Consider the following 10,556-nt stretch of genomic DNA (forward strand, 5'->3'; position numbering starts at 1 on the left):
TTTCTGCCTCCATTATTTTGATCCAAGCAAATGTCTTATTCTCTGGGCCAGTTATGTAGCTACAGCTCTGGAACTTCCCTTCAGAAACCTGAAAATTGCCTGTGTCTGAGTCTGATACCTAGATGACATGACTTTCTCTTTTGGGGTTTATTAACTACCTCATTTTTCACAGATCACATTTTCAAATAGCTTCTTGAAGAAAAAATACATGGGAGAAAAGTCTTTTGAGACTTTTCAAGCCTGAATTTTCCTTTATCTTCATAGCTGATAGATAATTCAACTGGGTATAGAATGGACTGAAAATGTTTTCTTTCCCCCCCTTAGAATTTTGAACACATTGTTCCATATTTTCTAGTTCCTTATATTACAGTGGAGGAATGGCCCTTCTTATTTATAGTTATTTTGACATAACTTTTTCTTTCGCTTTAGAAACCTCTATTTATCCCTGGTGTTCTGAAATGTTATCATGATGTGGACTGTTTCTTTGTACTGGCATTCAATGAGCTCTTTTAATCTTGAAACTCAAGTCTTTGGGTCAAAGAATTGTTCTTAAATTATTTGCTTGATGAATATCTTCCTTTCTCAATTTTCTGTTTTCTATTTCTAGAATTCCACTTGTTTTCATTGTTGTTTTTCACCTTGAGGATCTTTTTCAAATGTCTGTGAATCTTTCAGTTCAGTTCAGTTCATTCGCTCAGTCGTGTCCAACTTGTTGTGACCCCATGAATCGCAGCACGCCAGGCCTCCCTGTCCATCACCAACTCCCAGAGTTCACTCAGACTCACGTCCATCGAGTCCGTGATGCCATCCAGCCATCTCATCCTCTGTCGGCCCCTTCTCCTCCTGCCCCCAATCTCTCCCAGCATCAGAGCCTTTTCCAATGAGTCGACTCTTCGCATGAGGTGGCCAAAGTACTGGAGTTTCAGCCTCAGCATCATTCATTCCAAAGAAATCCCAGGGCTGATCTCCTTCAGAATGGACTTGTTGGATCTCCTTGCAGTCCAAGGGACTCTCAAGAGTCTTCTCCAACATCACAGTTCAAAACCATCAATTCTTTGGCGCTCAGCCTTCTTCACAGTCCAACTCTCACATCCATACATGACCACAGGAAAAACCATAGCCTTGACTAGACTAGACGGACTTTAGTCGGCAAAGTAGTCTCTGCTTTTGAATATGCTATCTAGGTTGGTCATAACTTTTCTTCCAAGGAGTAAGCATCTTTTAATTTCATGGCAGCTGTCACCATCTGCAGTGATTTTGGAGCCCAGAAAAATAAAATCTGCCACTGTTCCCACAGTTTCCCTATCTATTTCCCATGAAGTTATAGGACCGGATGCCATGATCTTCGTTTTTTGAATGTTGAGCTTTAAGCCAACTTTTTCACTCTCCATTTTCACTTTCATCAAGAGGCTTTTTAGTTCCTCTTCACTTTCTGCCATATGGGTGGGGTCATCTGCATATCTGAGGTTATTGATATTTCTCCCGGCAATCTTGATTCCAGCTAGTGTTTCTTCCAGTCCAGCGTTTCCCATGATGTACTCTGCATAGAAGTTAAATAAGCAGGGTGACAATATATAGCCTTGAGGTACTCCTTTTCCTATTTGGAACCAGTCTGTTGTTCCATGTCCAGTTCTAACTGTTGCTTCCTGACCTGCATACAGGTTTCTCAAGAGGCAGGTCAGGTGGTCTGGTATTCCCAGTGATTCTGGTATTCACTGTGAATCTTTAGCTGTTTGTTAAGGTTTGATTGAATCACTAAAAGTTAATCAGGGCTCTGTGTGCATATGTAGGATTCTTCTGGTGATCTTCACTGTAGGACAGTGGTTCTCAATAGGGACAGATCCAATAAAAGGCATTTTGGAAGTTGTGAGAATTTCTAAAAGAGTTATTGGGGTTCTGTGGACATAAAAAGAGATATACATATTTGGTCTTTGCTCCTGGTTGCTGACAAAAAGCTCCAAAAGCCTTTCCAATTTCCTGAGTAATAAGCATGCTTGGAGTGTCTTACTCACAATGCAGGATGGTCACCAGAAGGTCCAAGTCATGATTAGAGGCTTGGAAATTTCCTCACCTCCTATCCTCTGGGGAGAGAAGAGGGGTTGGATATTGAATTAATAATCTATCATGTCTACAGGCAGAAGTTGCTATAAAAATTCCTAAACTATAGCGTTCAAAATGTTTCTGGTTTGGCAAACAACACTGAGGTGTTGGGAAGCTGTGCGTGTGTGTTAGTTGCTCAGTTGTGTCCTACCCCATGGACTGTAGCTTATGGATGTAACCCTCCAGGATCCTCTGTTCTTGGAATTCTCTAGGCAAGAATACTGGAGTGGGTAGCCATTCCCTTCTCCAAGAGCTGGGAGGGTGACACATCCCAAATTCCTTGGGGACAGAAGCTCCAGCACTCAGGACCCTTCCAGAGTTCACCTTATGCACTTCTTCATCTTGCTGTTTGTCTGTATCCTTTATCATACTCTAAAAAATAAACTTTTAAATGTCAGCTAATGTTTCTGTGAGTTTTGTGAGTCACTACAGAAAAATATCAAACCTGACAAGGGGGTTGTGGGAATCCCAATTTGATCAGAAGTACAGGTGACAACCTAGGACTTGTGATTGGTGCTGAAACTGGGGGCAGTCTTGTAAGACTGAGATATTAACCTGTGGGGCCTGCACTAATTCTGAGTACTTAGCGTCAAAACTGAACTGTAGTATGCCTAGCTGGTGTTGGAGAAATTAGTAGGTGTGAGGGGGGCCCTCACACATTTGGTGACAGTGTTATGAATGTAGAGAAATGAAGTGGCCTGCTAGTATATAGTATATGGGGGACAAAAATGCTAGCTGACTTGCCAAACAGTCCCATAAAACAAAGACTGCCATAGGTCTAGGGTTGCCAGATAAAATAAGGCCACTCAGTTGAATTTCAAATTTCAGATAAGCAACAAATATATTTTTTGTATCAGTGTGTCTCAAATATTGCCTTTTTATCTGGCAACTTCCTCTGTGTTTTATTTTACTCTCTTAATGTGCTCCTGGACAGTTATGAAGTAATTTTTAGTTATTGGATTCAGGATATCAACACTATTTAATATAAAGTGAGTGAAGTGAAGTCGCTCAGTAGTGTCCGACTCTTTGCGACCCCATGACCGGTAGCCTATCAGGCTCCTCCGTCTATGGGATTTTCCAGGCAAGAGTGCTGGAGTGGATTGCCGTTTCCTTCTCCAGGGGATCTTCCCGACCCAGGAATCGAACCCGGGTCTCCCGCATTTCAGGCAGACGCTTTACCGTCTGAGCCACAAATATGACTCACACACCGATTATTTTTTTGCATAGATTTGCTGTACCTTGAGATTTCCATAGATTTTCATTTCTTCCTTTTTTTTCATTTCTAAGAATACCATATAAAACCAGGGGTGACTGGGCTTTGTCTTGTTTTGAACTTAATCAGAGGTTGCTGTTCACCATTTAGAGAGACATATCACGGACGATAGCCCTGCTTGTGATCAAATACGCTGATATTGGTCTGCAGTTGTAGCTGTCTTACTCATGGGGATTCAAATATACGAAATACAAAGAATCATGAGAGACTACTAGTAACAGTTACACTCCAACAAATTGAACAACCTAGAAGAAATGAATAAATTTCTAAAAACAACAATCTGTCAGGACTGAACCATGATGCAATAGAAAATATGAACAGGGTAATTACTAGTAAGGAGGTTGAGTGATTAATTAAAAAAACCTCTTGAGGCTCAACTATTTGCTCCTACTGAGACGCTGATGTGGCTCCAAGGCTCTACCAGCTAATGGTTTCTGTGGATTCCAGCAACAGAGAGGACAGGATCGAGGGGATATGGGACTGATGGTGCTGGTCCCCTGACCTTCAGTCTGCTGGGAACAAGACTTCTAAAACAAAAAATATGTCTGGAAGGCTGTGGTCCAAGGTTATTGTTGCTGGTTTTAATCAGGGTCTATGGAACCAGAGGGAGCACACAGCTCTCCTGAAAACTGAAGGTGTGTATGTCCAAGATGAAATGGAATTCTATCTAGGCAAGAGATGTGCTTATATGTACAAAGCAAAGAACAACACAGTAACTCCTGGCAGAAAATCCAACAAAACCAGAGTTATCTGGGAAAAGATAACTCACACTCAGGAACAGTGGCAGAGTTCATGCCAAATTTGGAAGCAACTTTTGTGCTAAGGCCATTGGACACAGAATTCATGTGATGCTTTTTCCTTCAAAGATTTAAATTTATTGAAAAGTGAATAAAAGTGTGGATTTAAAAAAAACAAGCTCAGTTCAGTCACTCAGTCGTGTCCGACTCTTTACAACCCCATGAATCGCAGCACGCCAGGCCTCCCTGTCCATCACCAACTCCCAGAGTTCACTCACACTCATGTCCATTGAGTCAGTGATGCCATCTAGCCATCTCATCCTCTGTCGGCCCCTTCTCCTCCTGCCCCCAATCCCTCTCAGCATCAGAGTCTTTTCCAATGAGTCGACTCTTCGCATGAGGTGGCCAAAGTACTGGAGTTTCAGCCTCAGCATCATTCCTTCCAAAGAAATCCCAGGGCTGATCTCCTTCAGAATGGACTGGTTGGATCTCCTTGCAGTCCAAGGGACTCTTAAGGGTATTCTCCAACACCACACCTCAAAAGCATCAATTCTTTGGCGCTTAGCCTTCTTCACAGTCCAACTCTCACATCCATACATGACCACAGGAAAAACCATAGCCTTGACTAGATGGACCTTAGCTGGCAAAGTAATGTCTCAGCTTTTCAACATGCTATCTAGGTTGGTCATAACTTTTCTTCCAAGGAGTAAGCATCTTTTAATTTCATGGCTGCAGTCACCATCTGCAGTGATTTTGGAGCCCAAAAAGATACAGTCTGACACTGTTTCCACTGTTTCCCCATTTATTTCCCATGAAGTGATGGGACCGGATGCCGTGATCTTCTTTTTCTGAATGTTGAGCTTTAAGCCAACTTTTTCACTCTCCTCTTTCACTTTCATCAAGAGGCTTTTTAGCTCCTCTTCACTTTCTGCCATAAGGGTGGTGTCATCTGCATATCTGAGGTTATTGATATTTCTCCCAGCAATCTTGATTCCAGCTTGTGCCTCTTCCAGCCCAGCATCCAGGGCCAGATGTCTTCACTGGTAAATTCAACCAAACATTCAAAGAAGAATTAGCACCAATCTTTCTCAAACTTGTCACAAAATAGAAGAGGAAGCACTCTTCCAAACTCATTTTATGAGGCCAACATTACCCTGATGTCAAAATAAGACAAGGATTCCACAAGAAAAGAAAATTACATGCCAATATCCCTGATGAACATAGAGGCAAAATCCTCAGCAAAATATTAGCAAATCAAATTCAACAATACATTAAAATGATCATTCACCATTATCAAGTGGGATTTATTCCAGGAATACAAAGATGTCTAATCACCCACAAATCAGTCAATGTGATATACTACATTGACAAAATGCAGGGTAAACATTGTATGATCATCTCGATAGATGCAGAAAAAGCCTTTAACAAAATTCAACTTATGATTAAAAACTCAACAAAGTGGATATAGAGGAAACATGCCTAAACATAAAAAGGCCATATATGACAAGTCTATAACTAGCATCATACTTAATGGTGAAAACTGAAAACTTTTTATCTAAGATCAGGAACAAGACAAGAATTTACCCTCATCACTTTTATTTAACATAGTATTGAAAGTCTTAGCCAGAGCAATTAGGCAAGAATAAGAAATAAAAGTTGTCCAAATTGGAAAGGAAGAAGTAAAACTGTCACTATTTGACATGATATTATATGTAGAAAACTCTAAAGGCTCCATCAAAAAATTGTTATCTAATGAACAAAAAATCAGTTATCTAATGAACACATTCGTGATATTTGTAAGATAGAAAATCAATACACAAAAATGTGTTGCATTTCTAACACAGTAATAATGAGCTCTTGGAAAGGGAAATTAATAAAACAATTCCATTTGCAATTGCACCAAAAAGAATAAAATATCTAGGAGTAAATTTAGCTAAGGAGGTGGAAGACCTGTGTAAAGAAAAGCACAAGGCATTAATGAAAGACATTAAAGAGGCTTCAAATAAATGGAAAGATATTTCATGCTCACGGACAGAAATGATTAATAATGTTAAAATGTCCCTAATACTCAAAGCAATCTACACATTCAGTGCAACGCTTATCAAAATCCCAATGACATTTTCTATAGACATTGAACAAACAATCCTAAAATTTGTATGGACTACGAAATACTCTAAATAGCCAAAGTAAACTTGAGAAAGAAGAACAAAGCTGGAGGCATCATGCTTCCTGATTTCAAATTATATTACAAGCAATAGTAATCAAAGTAGTATGGTATTGGCATAAAAACTGACACATAGATCCATGGATATATATATACGGTCAACTAATTTATGACAAAGAAGCCAGGAATACACAATGGAAAAATTGGACAGTCACATGGAAAAGGATGAAAATGGACCAGTCTTACACCATATACAAAATTAATTCAAAATAGATTAAAGACTTAAACATAAGACCTGAAACCATACAACTCCCAATAGGAAACATACGTGGTAAACTCCTTGACATTGGCCTTGATGATGATTTTTGAATCTGACACTACCACCACCACCAACAAAAAAAAAAACGATGAAAACAAAAATAAACAAGTGAGGTAACATCAAGTTAAAAAGCTTCTGCACAGTAGAGGAAATCATCAACAAATTAAAGTCAACCTAGTGAATTGGAAAAAATATTTGCAAATCATATATCTGATAAGGGACTAATACCCAAAGTATATAAAGACCTTATAAAACTCAATATAAAACTCCCCACGAACAATCCAATTAAAAAATGGGCAGAAGATCTGAACAGACGTTCTCCAAAGACATACTGGTGATCACCATGTACATGATAAGAAGATACTCTATATCATTAATCATCAGGAAGATGCCAATCAAAACTGCCTACCCACATCACCTTATACTTGTTAGAATAGATATTACCAGAAAAAATCAGAAATAACAAGTTTCAGTGACGAAGTGGGTAAAAGCGATCCCTTTTGTACTATTGGGAACATAAATTGATACAGCCACTGTGAAAGTTCTTCAAAAAATTAAAAATAGAGCTACTGTATTATCCAGCAACTATACTTATGGATATTAATCTAAAGAAGATGAAAACATTAACTCGAAAGGATATAGGCACGTCCATGTTCACTGAAGCATTGTTTCCAATAACCAAGATATAGAAACAACCTAAATGTCCACTGGTAGAGGAATAGATAAATAAATTGTGGTATATGAATGCAATGGAATATCATTCAGCCGTACAAAACGAATGAAATCTTGCTATTCGTGACAACATAGATTGACCTTGTGGGCATTATGTTAAGTGAAATAAGTCAGAAAGAGAAACACAAAGACTGTTTTTTCTCTCTTATATGTGAACTCTAAAAAATAAAAGAACCCTCCCCACCCTACCCCCCGCTCCCCCGGCAAACGAAACACATTTAGAGAGAACAAATTGGTGGTTGCCAGAGGCGGGGATTGGGTAGCAGGAGAAATGAGCAAACTGTTTTAGATTTTAGGTTAAATAAATTGAACTTAAAGGAGAGAACTGTCTTCCCCTGAGATAAGAGAAGTGAAAAGTGTGTGTGCAGCCCCTGCTTCTCCACGTAGCCAGAGATAGGTGAGCCACTGATCAGAGGAAGGATTGGGAATGAGAACACGGGGAGAGGAGAGGAGATCTAAACGAAATGCTCTGGGCAGTATGAAGGGAAGAAATCATTAAGAAGAGAGAGGCCCATCAGCAAGGGCCTACTTGAGTCTGCAACCTCTTATAAGAATCCTCTACAACAAAGGGGAAGAAGCAGAGAAAGTTGAGTCGAGTGACCGTGAGTTAGGAATTGACATGGTAAACCTGGCCAAAGAATTTCAGGAGGTGAAGAAATACCAGACAGAGTACTGAGGGGTTTTCAGTGGACTCTGTTTAGCTAGAGACTAATGAATAAACTGGGTTGGAAGTTGTCCACTCCAAGAGACTCCCCATGGACAGAGGATACTGGCGGGTTACCCCCCATGCAGTTGCTGAGTCAGATATGACTGAGTGACTAAACATAGGTCAACACATCTTCTTTGCATCTAAAGATGGTGAAGCTCTATACAGTTAGTAAAAACAAGATCTGGAGCTGACTGTGGCTCAGATTATGAGCTCCTTATTGCAAAATTCAGACTTAAATTGAAGAAAGTAGGGAAAATCACTAGGCCATTCAAGTATGACCTAAATCAAAATCCTTATGATTATACAGTGGAGGTGATGAATAGATTCAAGGGATTAGATCTGGTAGACAGAGTGCCTGAAGAACTATGGACAAAGGTTGGTAACCTTGTACAGGAGTCAGTGACCAAAACCATCCCAAGAAAAAGAAATGCAAGAAGGCAAAGTGGTTGTCTGAGGAGCTTTTACAAATAGCTGAGGAAAGAAGAGATGTGAAAGGCAAGGGAAAAAAGGAAAGATACATCCAACTGAATGCAGAGTTCCAGAGAATTGCAAGAAGAGATAAGGCCTTCTTCGATGAACAATGCAAAGAAATAGAAGAAAACAATAGAATGGGAAATACTAGAGATCTCTTCAAGAAAACTGGAGATATCAAGGGAACATTTCATGCAAAGTTGGGTACAATAAAGGACAAAAAAGATTAGCTTAGGGCCCAAGAGAAGCATAAGAGATTAAGAAGAGGTGGCACGAATACACAAAAGGACTATACAAAAAAAGCAGTTAATGACCAGGATAACCACGATGGTGTTGTCACTCACTTAGAGCTGGACGTTCTGGACTGTGAAGTCAAGTGGGCCTTAGGAAGCGTTACTCTGAAGAAGGCTAGTGAAGGTGATGCACTTCCAGCTGAGCTGCTTAGAGTCCTAAAAGATGATGCTCTTAAAGTGCTGCACTCAATATGTCAGCAAATTGGGAAAACTCAGCAGTGGCCACAGGACTGGAAGAGTTTAGTTTTCACTCCAATCCCAAGGAAAGGCAATACCAAAGAATGTACAAACTACTGCACAATTGCACTTATTTCACATGCTGGTTATGCTCAAAATCCTTCAAGCTAGGCTTTAGTAGTACACAAACCAAGAACTTCCAGATGTACAAGCTGGGTTTCAAAGAGGCAGAGGAGTTAGAGATCAAATTGCCAACATTTGTTGGATCATGGAGAAAGCAAGGGAGTTCCAGAAAAACATCTACTTCTGCATCATTGACGATGCTAAAGCCTTTGGCTGCACGGATCACAGCAAACTGTGGAAAATTCTTCAAGAGATGGAAGCAACAGACCACCTCACCTGTCTCCTGAGAAACCTGTATGTGGGTCAAGAAGCAACAGTGACAACTGGACCATGGAGCAACTGTCTGGTTCCAAACTGGGAGAGGAGTAAACAAGGCTGTATATTGTCATGCTGCTTATTTAACTTCTATGCAGTGTACATCATGTGAAATGCCAGGCTGGATCAATCACAAGCTGGAATCGAGATTGTTGGGAGAAATACCAACAACTTCAGATATGCAGCTGATGCCACTCTAATGGGAGAGAGTGAAGAGGAATTAAAAAGCCTCTTGATGAAAGTGAAAGAGGACAGTGAAAAAGTTGGCTTAAAACTCAACATTCAAAAACTAAGATCACGTCATCTGGTCCCATCACTTCATGACAAATAGATGTGCAAAAAGTGGAAGCAGTTGCAGGCTTTTCTTTCCAAAATCACTGCAGACAGTGACTATTGCCATAAAACTAAACAATGTTTGCTCTTTGGAAGGAAAGCTATGACAAACCTAGACAAAGCATTAAAAAGCAGAGACCTCACTTTGCTGACAAATGTCTGTATAGTCAAAGCTATGTTTTTTCCAGTAGCTGTGTATGGATGTAAGAGTTGTACCATAAAGAAGGTTGAGCGATGAAGAATTGATGGTTGCAAATTGCGGTGCTGGAGAAGGCTCTCACTGAGGGTCCCTTGGACTGTAAGGAGATCAAGTCAGTCAAGCCTAAAGGAAATCAACCTTGAATATTCATTGGAAGGACTGATGCTGAAGCCCAAACTCCAATACTTTGGCCACCTGATGTGAAGTGTAAACTCACTAGAATAAAGACCCTGATGCTGGGAAAGATTGAAAGCAAAAGGATAAGAGAGCAGCAGAGGATGAGATATTTAGATAGCATCACTGATTCAACAGATACGAATTTGAGCAAACTTAGGGAGAGAGTGTGGAGAAAGCAATGGCACCCCACTCTAGTACTCTTGCCTGGGAAATCCCATAGACAGAGGGGCCTGGTAGGCTGCAGTCCATGGGGTCGCTAAGAGTCGGACATGACTGAGCAATTTCACTTTCACTTTTCACTTTCATGCATTGGAGAAGGAAATGGCAACTCACTCCAGTGTTCTTGCCTGGAGAATCCCAGGGACAGAGGAACCTGGTGGGCTGCCGTCTATGGGATTGCACTGAGTCGGACACGACTGATGCGACTTAGCAGC

At 40.4% G+C, this 10,556-nt stretch overlaps 1 pseudogene; it reads left to right on the plus strand.

Moving 5' to 3' along the window:
- The first annotated feature begins 3,914 nt into the window (after positions 1-3,914).
- Positions 3,915-4,245, plus strand: LOC138438148 (large ribosomal subunit protein eL33 pseudogene; annotated as a pseudogene).
- The last annotated feature ends 6,311 nt before the right edge of the window (positions 4,246-10,556 follow it).

Source organism: Ovis canadensis, chromosome 3 (genome assembly GCF_042477335.2).
Source record: "Ovis canadensis isolate MfBH-ARS-UI-01 breed Bighorn chromosome 3, ARS-UI_OviCan_v2, whole genome shotgun sequence".
In the NCBI taxonomy this organism is placed as follows: Eukaryota; Metazoa; Chordata; class Mammalia; order Artiodactyla; family Bovidae; genus Ovis; species Ovis canadensis.